We start from the raw sequence: 26644 nt of genomic DNA on the forward strand, positions 1-26644 counted from the left end.
AATACAGTCTGAAATTATCACTCTCCACAGGCAGTCACACAAACAGAATGATACAATCTGAAATTATCACTCTAACGACAGTCGAACAAACAGAATGATAAAACCTGAAATTATCACTCTCCACAGAAAGTCACACAAACAGAATGATAAAAACTGAAATTATCACTATCCACATACAGTCACACAAACAGAACGATACAATCTGAAATTATCACTCTCCACAGACAGTCACACAAACAGAATGATACAATCTGAAATTATCACTGTCTAACGACAGTCGCACAAACACAATGATACAATCTGAAATTATCACTCTCTAATGACAGTCACACAAACAGAACAATACAGTCTGAAATTATCACTCTCCACAGGCAGTCACACAAACAGAACGATACAATCTGAAATTATCACTCTCCACAGAAAGTCACACAAACAGAACGACACAATCTGAAAATATCACTAACGACAGTCGCACAAACAGAACGATACAATCTGAAATTATCTCTCTCCACAAAAAGTCACACAAACAGAACGACACAATCTGAAAATATCACTCTCTAACGACAGTCGCACAAACAGAACGATACAATCTGAAATTATAACTCTCCAACGACAATCGCACAAACAGAACGATACAGTCTGAAATTATCACTCCACAGACAGTCACACAAACAGAATGATACAATCTGAAATTATCACTCTCTAACATTCGCACAAACTGAACGATACAATCTGAAATTATTATGCTCCACAGACAGTCACAGAAACAGAACGATACAATCTCAAATTATCACTCTCCACAGAGTCACACAAACAAAGTGATTCAATTCTAAATTATCACTCTCTAACGACAGTCGCACAAACAGAACGATAGAATCACAAATTAACACTCTCCACAGACAGTCACACAAACAGAACGATACAACCTGAAATTATCTCTCCCCACAGACAGTCACACAAACAGAGTGATTCAATCTGAAATTATCACTCTCTAACGACAGTCGCACAAGCAGAACGATACAATCTGAAATTATCACTCTCCACAGACAGTCACACAAACAGTGATTCAATTCTAAATTATCACTCTCTAACGACAGTCGCACAAACAGAACGATAGAATCACAAATTATCACTCTCCACAGACACACACAAACAGAACGATACAACCTGAAATTATCACTGTTTAATGACAGTCACACAAACAGAACGATACAATCTGAAATTATCACACTCCACAGGCAGTCACACAAACAGAATGATACAATCTGAAATTATGACTCTCCACAGACAGTCACACAAACAGAGCGATTCAATCTGAAATTATCACTCTCTAACGACAGTCGCACAAACAGAATGATACAATCTGAAATTATAACTCTCCAACGACAGTCGCACAAACAGAACGATACAGTCTGAAATTATCACTCTCCACAGACAGTCATACAAACAGAACGATACAATCTCAAATTATCACTCTCCACAGACAGTCACACAAACAGAATGATACAATCTGAAATTATCACTCTCTAACATTCGCACAAACAGAACGATACAATCTGAAATTGTTATGCTCCACAGACAGTCACAGAAACAGAACGATACAGTCTGAAATTATCACTCTCCACAGACAGTCATACAAACAGTACAATACAATCTGAAATTATCACTCTCCAGAGACAGTCACACTTACAGAAAGATACAATCTGAAATTATCACTCTCCACAGACAGTCACAGAAACAGAACGATACAGTCTGAAATTATCACTCTCCAGAGACAGTCACACAAACAGAACGATACAATCTCAAATTATCACTCTTTAATGACAGTCACACAAACAGAACAATACAGTCTGAAATTATCACTCTCCGCAGGCAGTCACACAAACAGAATGATACAATCTGAAATTATCACTCTCCACAGAAAGTCACACAAACAGAACGACACAATCTGAAAATATCACTCTCTAACGACAGTCGCACAAACAGAACGATACAATCTCAAATTATCACTCTTTAATGACAGTCACACAAACAGAACAATACAGTCTGAAATTATCACTCTCCACAGGCAGTCACACAAACAGAATGATACAATCTGAAATTATCACTCTAACGACAGTCGAACAAACAGAATGATAAAACCTGAAATTATCACTCTCCACAGAAAGTCACACAAACAGAATGATAAAAACTGAAATTATCACTATCCACATACAGTCACACAAACAGAACGATACAATCTGAAATTATCACTCTCCACAGACAGTCACACAAACAGAATGATACAATCTGAAATTATCACTGTCTAACGACAGTCGCACAAACACAATGATACAATCTGAAATTATCACTCTCTAATGACAGTCACACAAACAGAACAATACAGTCTGAAATTATCACTCTCCACAGGCAGTCACACAAACAGAACGATACAATCTGAAATTATCACTCTCCACAGACAGTTACACAAAGAAAATGATACAATCTGAAAATATTATTCTACACAGACTATCACACAAACAGAATGATATAATCTGAAATTATCACTCTCCACAGACAGTCACAGAAACAGAACGATACAGTCTGAAATTATCACTCTCCAGAGACAGTCACACAAACAGAACGATACAATCTCAAATTATCACTCTTTAATGACAGTCACACAAACAGAACAATACAGTCTGAAATTATCACTCTCCACAGGCAGTCACACAAACAGAATGATACAATCTGAAATTATCACTCTCCACAGAAAGTCACACAAACAGAACGACACAATCTGAAAATATCACTCTCTAACGACAGTCGCACAAACAGAACGATACAATCTCAAATTATCACTCTTTAATGACAGTCACACAAACAGAACACTACAGTCTGAAATTATCACTCTCCACAGGCAGTCACACAAACAGAATGATACAATCTGAAATTATCACTCTAACGACAGTCGAACAAACAGAATGATAAAACCTGAAATTATCACTCTCCACAGAAAGTCACACAAACAGAATGATAAAAACTGAAATTATCACTATCCACATACAGTCACACAAACAGAACGATACAATCTGAAATTATCACTCTCCACAGACAGTCACACAAACAGAATGATACAATCTGAAATTATCACTGTCTAACGACAGTCGCACAAACAGAATGATACAATCTGAAATTATCACTTTCTAACGACAGTCGCACAAACAGAACGATACAATCAGAAATTATCTCTCCCCACAGACAGTCACACAAACAGAACGATACAACCTGAAATTATCACTCTTTAATGACAGTCACACAAACAGAACAATACAGTCTGAAATTATCACTCTCCACAGGCAGTCACACAAACAGAATGATACAATCTGAAATTATCACTCTCCACAGAAAGTCACACAAACAGAACGACACAATCTGAAAATATCACACTCTAACGACAGTCGCACAAACAGAACGATACAATCTCAAATTATCACTCTTTAATGACAGTCACACAAACAGAACAATACAGTCTGAAATTATCACTCTCCACAGGCAGTCACACAAACAGAATGATACAATCTGAAATTATCACTCTCTAACGACAGTCGAACAAACAGAATGATAAAACCTGAAATTATCACTCTCCACATACATTCACACAAACAGAACGATACAATCTGAAATTATCACTCTCCACAGACAGTCACACAAACAGAACGATACAATCTGAAATTATCACTCTCCACAGAAAGTCACACAAACAGAACGACACAATCTGAAAATATCACTCTCTAACGACAGTCGCACAAACAGAACGATGCAATCTCAAATTATAACTCTCCAACGACAGTCGCACAAACAGAACGATACAGTCTGAAATTATCACTCTCTAACGACAGTCGCACAAACAGTACGATACAATCTGAAATTATCACTCTTTAATGACAGTCACACAAACAGAACGACACAATCTGAAAATATCACTCTCTAACGACAGTCGCACAAACAGAACGATACAATCTCAAATTATCACTCTTTAATGACAGTCACACAAACAGAACAATACAGTCTGAAATTATCAATCTCCACAGGCAGTCACACAAACAGAATGATACAATCTGAAATTATCACTCTCTAACGACAGTCGCACAAACAGAACGATACAATCAGAAATTATCTCTCCCCACAGACAGTCACACAAACAGAACGATACAACCTGAAATTATCACTCTTTAATGACAGTCACACAAACAGAACAATACAGTCTGAAATTATCACTCTCCACAGGCAGTCACACAAACAGAATGATACAATCTGAAATTATCACTCTCCACAGAAAGTCACACAAACAGAACGACACAATCTGAAAATATCACTCTCTAACGACAGTCGCACAAACAGAACGATACAATCTCAAATTATCACTCTTTAATGACAGTCACACAAACAGAACGATACAGTCTGAAATTATCACTCTCCACAGGCAGTCACACAAACAGAATGATACAATCTGAAATTATCACTCTCCACACACAGTCAGACAAACAGAGTGATTCAATCTGAAATTATCACTCTCTAACGACAGTCGCACAAGCAGAACGATACAATCTCAAATTATCACTCTCCACAGACAGTCACACAAACAGAGTGATTCAATTCTAAATTGTCACTCTCTAACGACAGTCGCACAAACAGAACGATAGAATCACAAATTATCACTCTCCACAGACAGTCACACAAACAGAACGATACAACCTGAAATTATCACTCTCCACAGGCAGTCACACAAACAGAATGATACAATCTGAAATTATCACTCTAACGACAGTCGAACAAACAGAATGATAAAACCTGAAATTATCACTCTCCACAGAAAGTCACACAAACAGAATGATAAAAACTGAAATTATCACTATCCACATACAGTCACACAAACAGAACGATACAATCTGAAATTATCACTGTCTAACGACAGTCGCACAAACACAATGATACAATCTGAAATTATCACTCTCTAATGACAGTCACACAAACAGAACAATACAGTCTGAAATTATCACTCTCCACAGGCAGTCACACAAACAGAACGATACAATCTGAAATTATCACTCTCCACAGACAGTTACACAAAGAAAATGATAAAATCTGAAAATATTATTTTACACAGACTATCACACAAACAGAATGATATAATCTGAAATTATCACTCTCCACAGACAGTCACAGAAACAGAACGATACAGTCTGAAATTATCACTCTCCAGAGACAGTCACACAAACAGAACGATACAATCTCAAATTATCACTCTTTAATGACAGTCACACAAACAGAACAATACAGTCTGAAATTATCACTCTCCACAGGCAGTCACACAAACAGAATGATACAATCTGAAATTATCACTCTCCACAGAAAGTCACACAAACAGAACGACACAATCTGAAAATATCACTCTCTAACGACAGTCGCACAAACAGAACGATACAATCTCAAATTATCACTCTTTAATGACAGTCACACAAACAGAACAATACAGTCTGAAATTATCACTCTCCACAGGCAGTCACACAAACAGAATGATACAATCTGAAATTATCACTCTAACGACAGTCGAACAAACAGAATGATAAAACCTGAAATTATCACTCTCCACAGAAAGTCACACAAACAGAATGATAAAAACTGAAATTATCACTATCCACATACAGTCACACAAACAGAACGATACAATCTGAAATTATCACTCTCCACAGACAGTCACACAAACAGAATGATACAATCTGAAATTATCACTGTCTAACGACAGTCGCACAAACAGAATGATACAATCTGAAATTATCACTTTCTAACGACAGTCGCACAAACAGAACGATACAATCAGAAATTATCTCTCCCCACAGACAGTCACACAAACAGAACGATACAACCTGAAATTATCACTCTTTAATGACAGTCACACAAACAGAACAATACAGTCTGAAATTATCACTCTCCACAGGCAGTCACACAAACAGAATGATACAATCTGAAATTATCACTCTCCACAGAAAGTCACACAAACAGAACGACACAATCTGAAAATATCACACTCTAACGACAGTCGCACAAACAGAACGATACAATCTCAAATTATCACTCTTTAATGACAGTCACACAAACAGAACAATACAGTCTGAAATTATCACTCTCCACAGGCAGTCACACAAACAGAATGATACAATCTGAAATTATCACTCTCTAACGACAGTCGAACAAACAGAATGATAAAACCTGAAATTATCACTCTCCACATACAGTCACACAAACAGAACGATACAATCTGAAATTATCACTCTCCACAGACAGTCACACAAACAGAACGATACAATCTGAAATTATCACTCTCCACAGAAAGTCACACAAACAGAACGACACAATCTGAAAATATCACTCTCTAACGACAGTCGCACAAACAGAACGATGCAATCTCAAATTATAACTCTCCAACGACAGTCGCACAAACAGAACGTTACAGTCTGAAATTATTACTCTCTAACGACAGTCGCACAAACAGAACGATACAATCTGAAATTATCTCTCCCCACAGACAGTCACACAAACAGAGTGATTCAATCTGAAATTATCACTCTCTAACGACAGTCGCACAAGCAGAACGATACAATCTGAAATTATCACTCTCCACAGACAGTCACACAAACAGTGATTCAATTCTAAATTATCACTCTCTAACGACAGTCGCACAAACAGAACGATAGAATCACAAATTATCACTCTCCACAGACACACACAAACAGAACGATACAACCTGAAATTATCACTGTTTAATGACAGTCACACAAACAGAACGATACAATCTGAAATTATCACACTCCACAGGCAGTCACACAAACAGAATGATACAATCTGAAATTATGACTCTCCACAGACAGTCACACAAACAGAGCGATTCAATCTGAAATTATCACTCTCTAACGACAGTCGCACAAACAGAATGATACAATCTGAAATTATAACTCTCCAACGACAGTCGCACAAACAGAACGATACAGTCTGAAATTATCACTCTCCACAGACAGTCATACAAACAGAACGATACAATCTCAAATTATCACTCTCCACAGACAGTCACACAAACAGAATGATACAATCTGAAATTATCACTCTCTAACATTCGCACAAACAGAACGATACAATCTGAAATTGTTATGCTCCACAGACAGTCACAGAAACAGAACGATACAGTCTGAAATTATCACTCTCCACAGACAGTCATACAAACAGTACAATACAATCTGAAATTATCACTCTCCAGAGACAGTCACACTAACAGAAAGATACAATCTGAAATTATCACTCTCCACAGACAGTCACAGAAACAGAACGATACAGTCTGAAATTATCACTCTCCAGAGACAGTCACACAAACAGAACGATACAATCTCAAATTATCACTCTTTAATGACAGTCACACAAACAGAACAATACAGTCTGAAATTATCACTCTCCGCAGGCAGTCACACAAACAGAATGATACAATCTGAAATTATCACTCTCCACAGAAAGTCACACAAACAGAACGACACAATCTGAAAATATCACTCTCTAACGACAGTCGCACAAACAGAACGATACAGTCTGAAATTATCACTCTCCACAGACAGTCATACAAACAGAACGATAAAAACTGAAATTATCACTATCCACATACAGTCGCACAAACAGAATGAGACAATCTGAAATTATAACTCTCCAACGACAGTCGCACAAACAGAACGATACAGTCTGAAATTATCACTCTCCACAGACAGTCATACAAACAGAACGATACAATCTCAAATTATCACTCTCCACAGACAGTCACACAAACAGAACGATACAGTCTGAAATTATCACTCTCCACAGACAGTCACACAAACAGAACGACACAATCTGAAAATATCACTCTCTAACGACAGTCGCACAAACAGAACGATACAATCTCAAATTATCACTCTTTAATGACAGTCACACAAACAGAACGATACAGTCTGAAATTATCACTCTCCACAGGCAGTCACACAAACAGAATGATACAATCTGAAATTATCACTCTCCACACACAGTCACACAAACAGAGTGATTCAATCTGAAATTATCACTCTCTAACGACAGTCGCACAAGCAGAACGATACAATCTCAAATTATCACTCTCCACAGACAGTCACACAAACAGAGTGATTCAATTCTAAATTGTCACTCTCTAACGACAGTCGCACAAACAGAACGATAGAATCACAAATTATCACTCTCCACAGACAGTCACACAAACAGAACGATACAACCTGAAATTATCACTGTTTAATGACAGTCACACAAACAGAACAATACAGTCTGAAATTATCACTCTCCACAGGCAGTCACACAAACAGAATGATACAATCTGAAATTATCACTCTAACGACAGTCGAACAAACAGAATGATAAAACCTGAAATTATCACTCTCCACAGAAAGTCACACAAACAGAATGATAAAAACTGAAATTATCACTATCCACATACAGTCACACAAACAGAACGATACAATCTGAAATTATCACTGTCTAACGACAGTCGCACAAACACAATGATACAATCTGAAATTATCACTCTCTAATGACAGTCACACAAACAGAACAATACAGTCTGAAATTATCACTCTCCACAGGCAGTCACACAAACAGAACGATACAATCTGAAATTATCACTCTCCACAGACAGTTACACAAAGAAAATGATACAATCTGAAAATATTATTCTACACAGACTATCACACAAACAGAATGATATAATCTGAAATTATCACTCTCCACAGACAGTCACAGAAACAGAACGATACAGTCTGAAATTATCACTCTCCAGAGACAGTCACACAAACAGAACGATACAATCTCAAATTATCACTCTTTAATGACAGTCACACAAACAGAACAATACAGTCTGAAATTATCACTCTCCACAGGCAGTCACACAAACAGAATGATACAATCTGAAATTATCACTCTCCACAGAAAGTCACACAAACAGAACGACACAATCTGAAAATATCACTCTCTAACGACAGTCGCACAAACAGAACGATACAATCTCAAATTATCACTCTTTAATGACAGTCACACAAACAGAACAATACAGTCTGAAATTATCACTCTCCACAGGCAGTCACACAAACAGAATGATACAATCTGAAATTATCACTCTCTAACGACAGTCGAACAAACAGAATGATAAAACCTGAAATTATCACTCTCCACATACAGTCACACAAACAGAACGATACAATCTGAAATTATCACTCTCCACAGACAGTCACACAAACAGAACGATACAATCTGAAATTATCACTCTCCACAGAAAGTCACACAAACAGAACGACACAATCTGAAAATATCACTCTCTAACGACAGTCGCACAAACAGAACGATGCAATCTCAAATTATAACTCTCCAACGACAGACGCACAAACAGAACGTTACAGTCTGAAATTATTACTCTCTAACGACAGTCGCACAAACAGAACGATACAATCTGAAATTATCTCTCCCCACAGACAGTCACACAAACAGAGTGATTCAATCTGAAATTATCACTCTCTAACGACAGTCGCACAAGCAGAACGATACAATCTGAAATTATCACTCTCCACAGACAGTCACACAAACAGTGATTCAATTCTAAATTATCACTCTCTAACGACAGTCGCACAAACAGAACGATAGAATCACAAATTATCACTCTCCACAGACACACACAAACAGAACGATACAACCTGAAATTATCACTGTTTAATGACAGTCACACAAACAGAACGATACAATCTGAAATTATCACACTCCACAGGCAGTCACACAAACAGAATGATACAATCTGAAATTATGACTCTCCACAGACAGTCACACAAACAGAGCGATTCAATCTGAAATTATCACTCTCTAACGACAGTCGCACAAACAGAATGATACAATCTGAAATTATAACTCTCCAACGACAGTCGCACAAACAGAACGATACAGTCTGAAATTATCACTCTCCACAGACAGTCATACAAACAGAACGATACAATCTCAAATTATCACTCTCCACAGACAGTCACACAAACAGAATGATACAATCTGAAATTATCACTCTCTAACATTCGCACAAACAGAACGATACAATCTGAAATTGTTATGCTCCACAGACAGTCACAGAAACAGAACGATACAGTCTGAAATTATCACTCTCCACAGACAGTCATACAAACAGTACAATACAATCTGAAATTATCACTCTCCAGAGACAGTCACACTAACAGAAAGATACAATCTGAAATTATCACTCTCCACAGACAGTCACAGAAACAGAACGATACAGTCTGAAATTATCACTCTCCAGAGACAGTCACACAAACAGAACGATACAATCTCAAATTATCACTCTTTAATGACAGTCACACAAACAGAACAATACAGTCTGAAATTATCACTCTCCGCAGGCAGTCACACAAACAGAATGATACAATCTGAAATTATCACTCTCCACAGAAAGTCACACAAACAGAACGACACAATCTGAAAATATCACTCTCTAACGACAGTCGCACAAACAGAACGATACAGTCTGAAATTATCACTCTCCACAGACAGTCATACAAACAGAACGATAAAAACTGAAATTATCACTATCCACATACAGTCGCACAAACAGAATGAGACAATCTGAAATTATAACTCTCCAACGACAGTCGCACAAACAGAACGATACAGTCTGAAATTATCACTCTCCACAGACAGTCATACAAACAGAACGATACAATCTCAAATTATCACTCTCCACAGACAGTCACACAAACAGAACGATACAGTCTGAAATTATCACTCTCCACAGACAGTCACACAAACAGAACGACACAATCTGAAAATATCACTCTCTAACGACAGTCGCACAAACAGAACGATACAATCTCAAATTATCACTCTTTAATGACAGTCACACAAACAGAACGATACAGTCTGAAATTATCACTCTCCACAGGCAGTCACACAAACAGAATGATACAATCTGAAATTATCACTCTCCACACACAGTCACACAAACAGAGTGATTCAATCTGAAATTATCACTCTCTAACGACAGTCGCACAAGCAGAACGATACAATCTCAAATTATCACTCTCCACAGACAGTCACACAAACAGAGTGATTCAATTCTAAATTGTCACTCTCTAACGACAGTCGCACAAACAGAACGATAGAATCACAAATTATCACTCTCCACAGACAGTCACACAAACAGAACGATACAACCTGAAATTATCACTGTTTAATGACAGTCACACAAACAGAACAATACAGTCTGAAATTATCACTCTCCACAGGCAGTCACACAAACAGAATGATACAATCTGAAATTATCACTCTAACGACAGTCGAACAAACAGAATGATAAAACCTGAAATTATCACTCTCCACAGAAAGTCACACAAACAGAATGATAAAAACTGAAATTATCACTATCCACATACAGTCACACAAACAGAACGATACAATCTGAAATTATCACTGTCTAACGACAGTCGCACAAACACAATGATACAATCTGAAATTATCACTCTCTAATGACAGTCACACAAACAGAACAATACAGTCTGAAATTATCACTCTCCACAGGCAGTCACACAAACAGAACGATACAATCTGAAATTATCACTCTCCACAGACAGTTACACAAAGAAAATGATACAATCTGAAAATATTATTCTACACAGACTATCACACAAACAGAATGATATAATCTGAAATTATCACTCTCCACAGACAGTCACAGAAACAGAACGATACAGTCTGAAATTATCACTCTCCAGAGACAGTCACACAAACAGAACGATACAATCTCAAATTATCACTCTTTAATGACAGTCACACAAACAGAACAATACAGTCTGAAATTATCACTCTCCACAGGCAGTCACACAAACAGAATGATACAATCTGAAATTATCACTCTCCACAGAAAGTCACACAAACAGAACGACACAATCTGAAAATATCACTCTCTAACGACAGTCGCACAAACAGAACGATACAATCTCAAATTATCACTCTTTAATGACAGTCACACAAACAGAACAATACAGTCTGAAATTATCACTCTCCACAGGCAGTCACACAAACAGAATGATACAATCTGAAATTATCACTCTAACGACAGTCGAACAAACAGAATGATAAAACCTGAAATTATCACTCTCCACAGAAAGTCACACAAACAGAATGATAAAAACTGAAATTATCACTATCCACATACAGTCACACAAACAGAACGATACAATCTGAAATTATCACTCTCCACAGACAGTCACACAAACAGAATGATACAATCTGAAATTATCACTGTCTAACGACAGTCGCACAAACAGAATGATACAATCTGAAATTATCACTTTCTAACGACAGTCGCACAAACAGAACGATACAATCAGAAATTATCTCTCCCCACAGACAGTCACACAAACAGAACGATACAACCTGAAATTATCACTCTTTAATGACAGTCACACAAACAGAACAATACAGTCTGAAATTATCACTCTCCACAGGCAGTCACACAAACAGAATGATACAATCTGAAATTATCACTCTCCACAGAAAGTCACACAAACAGAACGACACAATCTGAAAATATCACACTCTAACGACAGTCGCACAAACAGAACGATACAATCTCAAATTATCACTCTTTAATGACAGTCACACAAACAGAACGATACAATCTGAAATTATCACTGTTTAATGACAGTCACACAAACAGAACGATACAATCTGAAATTATCACACTCCACAGGCAGTCGCACAAACAGAACGATACAATCTCAAATTATCACTCTTTAATGACAGTCACACAAACAGAACAATACAGTCTGAAATTATCACTCTCCACAGACAGTCACACAAACAGAACGATACAATCTCAAATTATCACTCTTTAATGACAGTCACACAAACAGAACAATACAGTCTGAAATAATCACTCTCCACAGGCAGTCACACAAACAGAATTATACAATCTGAAATTATCACTGTCTAACGACAGTCGCACAAACAGAATGATACAGTCTGAAATTATCACTCTCTAACGACAGTCGCACAAACAAAACGATACAATCTCAAATTATCACTCTTTAATGACAGTCACACAAACAGTACGATACAATCTGAAATTATCACTCTTTAATGACAGTCACACAAACAGAACGACACAATCTGAAAATATCACTCTCTAACGACAGTCGCACAAACAGAACGATACAATCTCAAATTATCACTCTTTAATGACAGTCACACAAACAGAACAATACAGTCTGAAATTATCACTCTCCACAGGCAGTCACACAAACAGAATGATACAATCTGAAATTATCACTCTCTAACGACAGTCGCACAAACAGAACGATACAATCAGAAATTATCTCTCCCCACAGACAGTCACACAAACAGAACGATACAACCTGAAATTATCACTCTTTAATGACAGTCACACAAACAGAACAATACAGTCTGAAATTATCACTCTCCACAGGCAGTCACACAAACAGAATGATACAATCTGAAATTATCACTCTCCACAGAAAGTCACACAAACAGAACGACACAATCTGAAAATATCACTCTCTAACGACAGTCGCACAAACAGAACGATACAATCTCAAATTATCACTCTTTAATGACAGTCACACAAACAGAACGATACAGTCTGAAATTATCACTCTCCACAGGCAGTCACACAAACAGAATGATACAATCTGAAATTATCACTCTCCACACACAGTCACACAAACAGAGTGATTCAATCTGAAATTATCACTCTCTAACGACAGTCGCACAAGCAGAACGATACAATCTCAAATTATCACTCTCCACAGACAGTCACACAAACAGAGTGATTCAATTCTAAATTGTCACTCTCTAACGACAGTCGCACAAACAGAACGATAGAATCACAAATTATCACTCTCCACAGACAGTCACACAAACAGAACGATACAACCTGAAATTATCACTCTCCACAGGCAGTCACACAAACAGAATGATACAATCTGAAATTATCACTCTAACGACAGTCGAACAAACAGAATGATAAAACCTGAAATTATCACTCTCCACAGAAAGTCACACAAACAGAATGATAAAAACTGAAATTATCACTATCCACATACAGTCACACAAACAGAACGATACAATCTGAAATTATCACTGTCTAACGACAGTCGCACAAACACAATGATACAATCTGAAATTATCACTCTCTAATGACAGTCACACAAACAGAACAATACAGTCTGAAATTATCACTCTCCACAGGCAGTCACACAAACAGAACGATACAATCTGAAATTATCACTCTCCACAGACAGTTACACAAAGAAAATGATACAATCTGAAAATATTATTCTACACAGACTATCACACAAACAGAATGATATAATCTGAAATTATCACTCTCCACAGACAGTCACAGAAACAGAACGATACAGTCTGAAATTATCACTCTCCAGAGACAGTCACACAAACAGAACGATACAATCTCAAATTATCACTCTTTAATGACAGTCACACAAACAGAACAATACAGTCTGAAATTATCACTCTCCACAGGCAGTCACACAAACAGAATGATACAATCTGAAATTATCACTCTCCACAGAAAGTCACACAAACAGAACGACACAATCTGAAAATATCACTCTCTAACGACAGTCGCACAAACAGAACGATACAATCTCAAATTATCACTCTTTAATGACAGTCACACAAACAGAACAATACAGTCTGAAATTATCACTCTCCACAGGCAGTCACACAAACAGAATGATACAATCTGAAATTATCACTCTAACGACAGTCGAACAAACAGAATGATAAAACCTGAAATTATCACTCTCCACAGAAAGTCACACAAACAGAATGATAAAAACTGAAATTATCACTATCCACATACAGTCACACAAACAGAACGATACAATCTGAAATTATCACTCTCCACAGACAGTCACACAAACAGAATGATACAATCTGAAATTATCACTGTCTAACGACAGTCGCACAAACAGAATGATACAATCTGAAATTATCACTTTCTAACGACAGTCGCACAAACAGAACGATACAATCAGAAATTATCTCTCCCCACAGACAGTCACACAAACAGAACGATACAACCTGAAATTATCACTCTTTAATGACAGTCACACAAACAGAACAATACAGTCTGAAATTATCACTCTCCACAGGCAGTCACACAAACAGAATGATACAATCTGAAATTATCACTCTCCACAGAAAGTCACACAAACAGAACGACACAATCTGAAAATATCACACTCTAACGACAGTCGCACAAACAGAACGATACAATCTCAAATTATCACTCTTTAATGACAGTCACACAAACAGAACAATACAGTCTGAAATTATCACTCTCCACAGGCAGTCACACAAACAGAATGATACAATCTGAAATTATCACTCTCTAACGACAGTCGAACAAACAGAATGATAAAACCTGAAATTATCACTCTCCACATACAGTCACACAAACAGAACGATACAATCTGAAATTATCACTCTCCACAGACAGTCACACAAACAGAACGATACAATCTGAAATTATCACTCTCCACAGAAAGTCACACAAACAGAACGACACAATCTGAAAATATCACTCTCTAACGACAGTCGCACAAACAGAACGATGCAATCTCAAATTATAACTCTCCAACGACAGTCGCACAAACAGAACGTTACAGTCTGAAATTATTACTCTCTAACGACAGTCGCACAAACAGAACGATACAATCTGAAATTATCTCTCCCCACAGACAGTCACACAAACAGAGTGATTCAATCTGAAATTATCACTCTCTAACGACAGTCGCACAAGCAGAACGATACAATCTGAAATTATCACTCTCCACAGACAGTCACACAAACAGTGATTCAATTCTAAATTATCACTCTCTAACGACAGTCGCACAAACAGAACGATAGAATCACAAATTATCACTCTCCACAGACACACACAAACAGAACGATACAACCTGAAATTATCACTGTTTAATGACAGTCACACAAACAGAACGATACAATCTGAAATTATCACACTCCACAGGCAGTCACACAAACAGAATGATACAATCTGAAATTATGACTCTCCACAGACAGTCACACAAACAGAGCGATTCAATCTGAAATTATCACTCTCTAACGACAGTCGCACAAACAGAATGATACAATCTGAAATTATAACTCTCCAACGACAGTCGCACAAACAGAACGATACAGTCTGAAATTATCACTCTCCACAGACAGTCATACAAACAGAACGATACAATCTCAAATTATCACTCTCCACAGACAGTCACACAAACAGAATGATACAATCTGAAATTATCACTCTCTAACATTCGCACAAACAGAACGATACAATCTGAAATTGTTATGCTCCACAGACAGTCACAGAAACAGAACGATACAGTCTGAAATTATCACTCTCCACAGACAGTCATACAAACAGTACAATACAATCTGAAATTATCACTCTCCACAGACAGTCACACAAACAGAACGATACAACCTGAAATTATCACTCTTTAATGACAGTCACACAAACAGAACAATACAGTCTGAAATTATCACTCTCCACAGGCAGTCACACAAACAGAATGATACAATCTGAAATTATCACTCTCCACAGAAAGTCACACAAACAGAACGACACAATCTGAAAATATCACACTCTAACGACAGTCGCACAAACAGAACGATACAATCTCAAATTATCACTCTTTAATGACAGTCACACAAACAGAACGATACAATCTGAAATTATCACTGTTTAATGACAGTCACACAAACAGAACGATACAATCTGAAATTATCACACTCCACAGGCAGTCGCACAAACAGAACGATACAATCTCAAATTATCACTCTTTAATGACAGTCACACAAACAGAACAATACAGTCTGAAATTATCACTCTCCACAGACAGTCACACAAACAGAACGATACAATCTCAAATTATCACTCTTTAATGACAGTCACACAAACAGAACAATACAGTCTGAAATAATCACTCTCCACAGGCAGTCACACAAACAGAATTATACAATCTGAAATTATCACTGTCTAACGACAGTCGCACAAACAGAATGATACAGTCTGAAATTATCACTCTCTAACGACAGTCGCACAAACAAAACGATACAATCTCAAATTATCACTCTTTAATGACAGTCACACAAACAGTACGATACAATCTGAAATTATCACTCTTTAATGACAGTCACACAAACAGAACGACACAATCTGAAAATATCACTCTCTAACGACAGTCGCACAAACAGAACGATACAATCTCAAATTATCACTCTTTAATGACAGTCACACAAACAGAACAATACAGTCTGAAATTATCACTCTCCACAGGCAGTCACACAAACAGAATGATACAATCTGAAATTATCACTCTCTAACGACAGTCGCACAAACAGAACGATACAATCAGAAATTATCTCTCCCCACAGACAGTCACACAAACAGAACGATACAACCTGAAATTATCACTCTTTAATGACAGTCACACAAACAGAACAATACAGTCTGAAATTATCACTCTCCACAGGCAGTCACACAAACAGAATGATACAATCTGAAATTATCACTCTCCACAGAAAGTCACACAAACAGAACGACACAATCTGAAAATATCACTCTCTAACGACAGTCGCACAAACAGAACGATACAATCTCAAATTATCACTCTTTAATGACAGTCACACAAACAGAACGATACAGTCTGAAATTATCACTCTCCACAGGCAGTCACACAAACAGAATGATACAATCTGAAATTATCACTCTCCACACACAGTCACACAAACAGAGTGATTCAATCTGAAATTATCACTCTCTAACGACAGTCGCACAAGCAGAACGATACAATCTCAAATTATCACTCTCCACAGACAGTCACACAAACAGAGTGATTCAATTCTAAATTGTCACTCTCTAACGACAGTCGCACAAACAGAACGATAGAATCACAAATTATCACTCTCCACAGACAGTCACACAAACAGAACGATACAACCTGAAATTATCACTCTCCACAGGCAGTCACACAAACAGAATGATACAATCTGAAATTATCACTCTAACGACAGTCGAACAAACAGAATGATAAAACCTGAAATTATCACTCTCCACAGAAAGTCACACAAACAGAATGATAAAAACTGAAATTATCACTATCCACATACAGTCACACAAACAGAACGATACAATCTGAAATTATCACTGTCTAACGACAGTCGCACAAACACAATGATACAATCTGAAATTATCACTCTCTAATGACAGTCACACAAACAGAACAATACAGTCTGAAATTATCACTCTCCACAGGCAGTCACACAAACAGAACGATACAATCTGAAATTATCACTCTCCACAGACAGTTACACAAAGAAAATGATACAATCTGAAAATATTATTCTACACAGACTATCACACAAACAGAATGATATAATCTGAAATTATCACTCTCCACAGACAGTCACAGAAACAGAACGATACAGTCTGAAATTATCACTCTCCAGAGACAGTCACACAAACAGAACGATACAATCTCAAATTATCACTCTTTAATGACAGTCACACAAACAGAACAATACAGTCTGAAATTATCACTCTCCACAGGCAGTCACACAAACAGAATGATACAATCTGAAATTATCACTCTCCACAGAAAGTCACACAAACAGAACGACACAATCTGAAAATATCACTCTCTAACGACAGTCGCACAAACAGAACGATACAATCTCAAATTATCACTCTTTAATGACAGTCACACAAACAGAACAATACAGTCTGAAATTATCACTCTCCACAGGCAGTCACACAAACAGAATGATACAATCTGAAATTATCACTCTAACGACAGTCGAACAAACAGAATGATAAAACCTGAAATTATCACTCTCCACAGAAAGTCACACAAACAGAATGATAAAAACTGAAATTATCACTATCCACATACAGTCACACAAACAGAACGATACAATCTGAAATTATCACTCTCCACAGACAGTCACACAAACAGAATGATACAATCTGAAATTATCACTGTCTAACGACAGTCGCACAAACAGAATGATACAATCTGAAATTATCACTTTCTAACGACAGTCGCACAAACAGAACGATACAATCAGAAATTATCTCTCCCCACAGACAGTCACACAAACAGAACGATACAACCTGAAATTATCACTCTTTAATGACAGTCACACAAACAGAACAATACAGTCTGAAATTATCACTCTCCACAGGCAGTCACACAAACAGAATGATACAATCTGAAATTATCACTCTCCACAGAAAGTCACACAAACAGAACGACACAATCTGAAAATATCACACTCTAACGACAGTCGCACAAACAGAACGATACAATCTCAAATTATCACTCTTTAATGACAGTCACACAAACAGAACAATACAGTCTGAAATTATCACTCTCCACAGGCAGTCACACAAACAGAATGATACAATCTGAAATTATCACTCTCTAACGACAGTCGAACAAACAGAATGATAAAACCTGAAATTATCACTCTCCACATACAGTCACACAAACAGAACGATACAATCTGAAATTATCACTCTCCACAGACAGTCACACAAACAGAACGATACAATCTGAAATTATCACTCTCCACAGAAAGTCACACAAACAGAACGACACAATCTGAAAATATCACTCTCTAACGACAGTCGCACAAACAGAACGATGCAATCTCAAATTATAACTCTCCAACGACAGTCGCACAAACAGAACGTTACAGTCTGAAATTATTACTCTCTAACGACAGTCGCACAAACAGAACGATACAATCTGAAATTATCTCTCCCCACAGACAGTCACACAAACAGAGTGATTCAATCTGAAATTATCACTCTCTAACGACAGTCGCACAAGCAGAACGATACAATCTGAAATTATCACTCTCCACAGACAGTCACACAAACAGTGATTCAATTCTAAATTATCACTCTCTAACGACAGTCGCACAAACAGAACGATAGAATCACAAATTATCACTCTCCACAGACACACACAAACAGAACGATACAACCTGAAATTATCACTGTTTAATGACAGTCACACAAACAGAACGATACAATCTGAAATTATCACACTCCACAGGCAGTCACACAAACAGAATGATACAATCTGAAATTATGACTCTCCACAGACAGTCACACAAACAGAGCGATTCAATCTGAAATTATCACTCTCTAACGACAGTCGCACAAACAGAATGATACAATCTGAAATTATAACTCTCCAACGACAGTCGCACAAACAGAACGATACAGTCTGAAATTATCACTCTCCACAGACAGTCATACAAACAGAACGATACAATCTCAAATTATCACTCTCCACAGACAGTCACACAAACAGAATGATACAATCTGAAATTATCACTCTCTAACATTCGCACAAACAGAACGATACAATCTGAAATTGTTATGCTCCACAGACAGTCACAGAAACAGAACGATACAGTCTGAAATTATCACTCTCCACAGACAGTCATACAAACAGTACAATACAATCTGAAATTATCACTCTCCAGAGACAGTCACACTAACAGAAAGATACAATCTGAAATTATCACTCTCCACAGACAGTCACAGAAACAGAACGATACAGTCTGAAATTATCACTCTCCAGAGACAGTCACACAAACAGAACGATACAATCTCAAATTATCACTCTTTAATGACAGTCACACAAACAGAACAATACAGTCTGAAATTATCACTCTCCGCAGGCAGTCACACAAACAGAATGATACAATCTGAAATTATCACTCTCCACAGAAAGTCACACAAACAGAACGACACAATCTGAAAATATCACTCTCTAACGACAGTCGCACAAACAGAACGATACAGTCTGAAATTATCACTCTCCACAGACAGTCATACAAACAGAACGATAAAAACTGAAATTATCACTATCCACATACAGTCGCACAAACAGAATGATACAATCTGAAATTATAACTCTCCAACGACAGTCGCACAAACAGAACGATACAGTCTGAAATTATCACTCTCCACAGACAGTCATACAAACAGAACGATACAATCTCAAATTATCACTCTCCACAGACAGTCACACAAACAGAACGATACAGTCTGAAATTATCACTCTCCACAGACAGTCACACAAACAGAACGACACAATCTGAAAATATCACTCTCTAACGACAGTCGCACAAACAGAACGATACAATCTCAAATTATCACTCTTTAATGACAGTCACACAAACAGAACGATACAGTCTGAAATTATCACTCTCCACAGGCAGTCACACAAACAGAATGATACAATCTGAAATTATCACTCTCCACACACAGTCACACAAACAGAGTGATTCAATCTGAAATTATCACTCTCTAACGACAGTCGCACAAGCAGAACGATACAATCTCAAATTATCACTCTCCACAGACAGTCACACAAACAGAGTGATTCAATTCTAAATTGTCACTCTCTAACGACAGTCGCACAAACAGAACGATAGAATCACAAATTATCACTCTCCACAGACAGTCACACAAACAGAACGATACAACCTGAAATTATCACTGTTTAATGACAGTCACACAAACAGAACAATACAGTCTGAAATTATCACTCTCCACAGGCAGTCACACAAACAGAATGATACAATCTGAAATTATCACTCTAACGACAGTCGAACAAACAGAATGATAAAACCTGAAATTATCACTCTCCACAGAAAGTCACACAAACAGAATGATAAAAACTGAAATTATCACTATCCACATACAGTCACACAAACAGAACGATACAATCTGAAATTATCACTGTCTAACGACAGTCGCACAAACACAATGATACAATCTGAAATTATCACTCTCTAATGACAGTCACACAAACAGAACAATACAGTCTGAAATTATCACTCTCCACAGGCAGTCACACAAACAGAACGATACAATCTGAAATTATCACTCTCCACAGACAGTTACACAAAGAAAATGATACAATCTGAAAATATTATTCTACACAGACTATCACACAAACAGAATGATATAATCTGAAATTATCACTCTCCACAGACAGTCACAGAAACAGAACGATACAGTCTGAAATTATCACTCTCCAGAGACAGTCACACAAACAGAACGATACAATCTCAAATTATCACTCTTTAATGACAGTCACACAAACAGAACAATACAGTCTGAAATTATCACTCTCCACAGGCAGTCACACAAACAGAATGATACAATCTGAAATTATCACTCTCCACAGAAAGTCACACAAACAGAACGACACAATCTGAAAATATCACTCTCTAACGACAGTCGCACAAACAGAACGATACAATCTCAAATTATCACTCTTTAATGACAGTCACACAAACAGAACAATACAGTCTGAAATTATCACTCTCCACAGGCAGTCACACAAACAGAATGATACAATCTGAAATTATCACTCTAACGACAGTCGAACAAACAGAATGATAAAACCTGAAATTATCACTCTCCACAGAAAGTCACACAAACAGAATGATAAAAACTGAAATTATCACTATCCACATACAGTCACACAAACAGAACGATACAATCTGAAATTATCACTCTCCACAGACAGTCACACAAACAGAATGATACAATCTGAAATTATCACTGTCTAACGACAGTCGCACAAACAGAATGATACAATCTGAAATTATCACTTTCTAACGACAGTCGCACAAACAGAACGATACAATCAGAAATTATCTCTCCCCACAGACAGTCACACAAACAGAACGATACAACCTGAAATTATCACTCTTTAATGACAGTCACACAAACAGAACAATACAGTCTGAAATTATCACTCTCCACAGGCAGTCACACAAACAGAATGATACAATCTGAAATTATCACTCTCCACAGAAAGTCACACAAACAGAACGACACAATCTGAAAATATCACACTCTAACGACAGTCGCACAAACAGAACGATACAATCTCAAATTATCACTCTTTAATGACAGTCACACAAACAGAACAATACAGTCTGAAATTATCACTCTCCACAGGCAGTCACACAAACAGAATGATACAATCTGAAATTATCACTCTCTAACGACAGTCGAACAAACAGAATGATAAAACCTGAAATTATCACTCTCCACATACAGTCACACAAACAGAACGATACAATCTGAAATTATCACTCTCCACAGACAGTCACACAAACAGAACGATACAATCTGAAATTATCACTCTCCACAGAAAGTCACACAAACAGAACGACACAATCTGAAAATATCACTCTCTAACGACAGTCGCACAAACAGAACGATGCAATCTCAAATTATAACTCTCCAACGACAGTCGCACAAACAGAACGTTACAGTCTGAAATTATTACTCTCTAACGACAGTCGCACAAACAGAACGATACAATCTGAAATTATCTCTCCCCACAGACAGTCACACAAACAGAGTGATTCAATCTGAAATTATCACTCTCTAACGACAGTCGCACAAGCAGAACGATACAATCTGAAATTATCACTCTCCACAGACAGTCACACAAACAGTGATTCAATTCTAAATTATCACTCTCTAACGACAGTCGCACAAACAGAACGATAGAATCACAAATTATCACTCTCCACAGACACACACAAACAGAACGATACAACCTGAAATTATCACTGTTTAATGACAGTCACACAAACAGAACGATACAATCTGAAATTATCACACTCCACAGGCAGTCACACAAACAGAATGATACAATCTCAAATTATCACTCTTTAATGACAGTCACACAAACAGAACAATACAGTCTGAAATTATCACTCTCCACAGGCAGTCACACAAACAGAATGATACAATCTGAAATTATCACTCTCCACAGAAAGTCACACAAACAGAACGACACAATCTGAAAATATCACACTCTAACGACAGTCGCACAAACAGAACGATACAATCTCAAATTATCACTCTTTAATGACAGTCACACAAACAGAACGATACAATCTGAAATTATCACTGTTTAATGACAGTCACACAAACAGAACGATACAATCTGAAATTATCACACTCCACAGGCAGTCGCACAAACAGAACGATACAATCTCAAATTATCACTCTTTAATGACAGTCACACAAACAGAACAATACAGTCTGAAATTATCACTCTCCACAGACAGTCACACAAACAGAACGATACAATCTCAAATTATCACTCTTTAATGACAGTCACACAAACAGAACAATACAGTCTGAAATAATCACTCTCCACAGGCAGTCACACAAACAGAATTATACAATCTGAAATTATCACTGTCTAACGACAGTCGCACAAACAGAATGATACAGTCTGAAATTATCACTCTCTAACGACAGTCGCACAAACAAAACGATACAATCTCAAATTATCACTCTTTAATGACAGTCACACAAACAGTACGATACAATCTGAAATTATCACTCTTTAATGACAGTCACACAAACAGAACGACACAATCTGAAAATATCACTCTCTAACGACAGTCGCACAAACAGAACGATACAATCTCAAATTATCACTCTTTAATGACAGTCACACAAACAGAACAATACAGTCTGAAATTATCACTCTCCACAGGCAGTCACACAAACAGAATGATACAATCTGAAATTATCACTCTCTAACGACAGTCGCACAAACAGAACGATACAATCAGAAATTATCTCTCCCCACAGACAGTCACACAAACAGAACGATACAACCTGAAATTATCACTCTTTAATGACAGTCACACAAACAGAACAATACAGTCTGAAATTATCACTCTCCACAGGCAGTCACACAAACAGAATGATACAATCTGAAATTATCACTCTCCACAGAAAGTCACACAAACAGAACGACACAATCTGAAAATATCACTCTCTAACGACAGTCGCACAAACAGAACGATACAATCTCAAATTATCACTCTTTAATGACAGTCACACAAACAGAACGATACAGTCTGAAATTATCACTCTCCACAGGCAGTCACACAAACAGAATGATACAATCTGAAATTATCACTCTCCACACACACACACAAACAGAGTGATTCAATCTGAAATTATCACTCTCTAACGACAGTCGCACAAGCAGAACGATACAATCTCAAATTATCACTCTCCACAGACAGTCACACAAACAGAGTGATTCAATTCTAAATTGTCACTCTCTAACGACAGTCGCACAAACAGAACGATAGAATCACAAATTATCACTCTCCACAGACAGTCACACAAACAGAACGATACAACCTGAAATTATCACTCTCCACAGGCAGTCACACAAACAGAATGATACAATCTGAAATTATCACTCTAACGACAGTCGAACAAACAGAATGATAAAACCTGAAATTATCACTCTCCACAGAAAGTCACACAAACAGAATGATAAAAACTGAAATTATCACTATCCACATACAGTCACACAAACAGAACGATACAATCTGAAATTATCACTGTCTAACGACAGTCGCACAAACACAATGATACAATCTGAAATTATCACTCTCTAATGACAGTCACACAAACAGAACAATACAGTCTGAAATTATCACTCTCCACAGGCAGTCACACAAACAGAACGATACAATCTGAAATTATCACTCTCCACAGACAGTTACACAAAGAAAATGATACAATCTGAAAATATTATTCTACACAGACTATCACACAAACAGAATGATATAATCTGAAATTATCACTCTCCACAGACAGTCACAGAAACAGAACGATACAGTCTGAAATTATCACTCTCCAGAGACAGTCACACAAACAGAACGATACAATCTCAAATTATCACTCTTTAATGACAGTCACACAAACAGAACAATACAGTCTGAAATTATCACTCTCCACAGGCAGTCACACAAACAGAATGATACAATCTGAAATTATCACTCTCCACAGAAAGTCACACAAACAGAACGACACAATCTGAAAATATCACTCTCTAACGACAGTCGCACAAACAGAACGATACAATCTCAAATTATCACTCTTTAATGACAGTCACACAAACAGAACAATACAGTCTGAAATTATCACTCTCCACAGGCAGTCACACAAACAGAATGATACAATCTGAAATTATCACTCTAACGACAGTCGAACAAACAGAATGATAAAACCTGAAATTATCACTCTCCACAGAAAGTCACACAAACAGAATGATAAAAACTGAAATTATCACTATCCACATACAGTCACACAAACAGAACGATACAATCTGAAATTATCACTCTCCACAGACAGTCACACAAACAGAATGATACAATCTGAAATTATCACTGTCTAACGACAGTCGCACAAACAGAATGATACAATCTGAAATTATCACTTTCTAACGACAGTCGCACAAACAGAACGATACAATCAGAAATTATCTCTCCCCACAGACAGTCACACAAACAGAACGATACAACCTGAAATTATCACTCTTTAATGACAGTCACACAAACAGAACAATACAGTCTGAAATTATCACTC

This window comes from Hemitrygon akajei, chromosome 26 (genome assembly GCF_048418815.1).
Source record: "Hemitrygon akajei chromosome 26, sHemAka1.3, whole genome shotgun sequence".
Lineage (NCBI taxonomy): Eukaryota > Metazoa > Chordata > Chondrichthyes > Myliobatiformes > Dasyatidae > Hemitrygon > Hemitrygon akajei.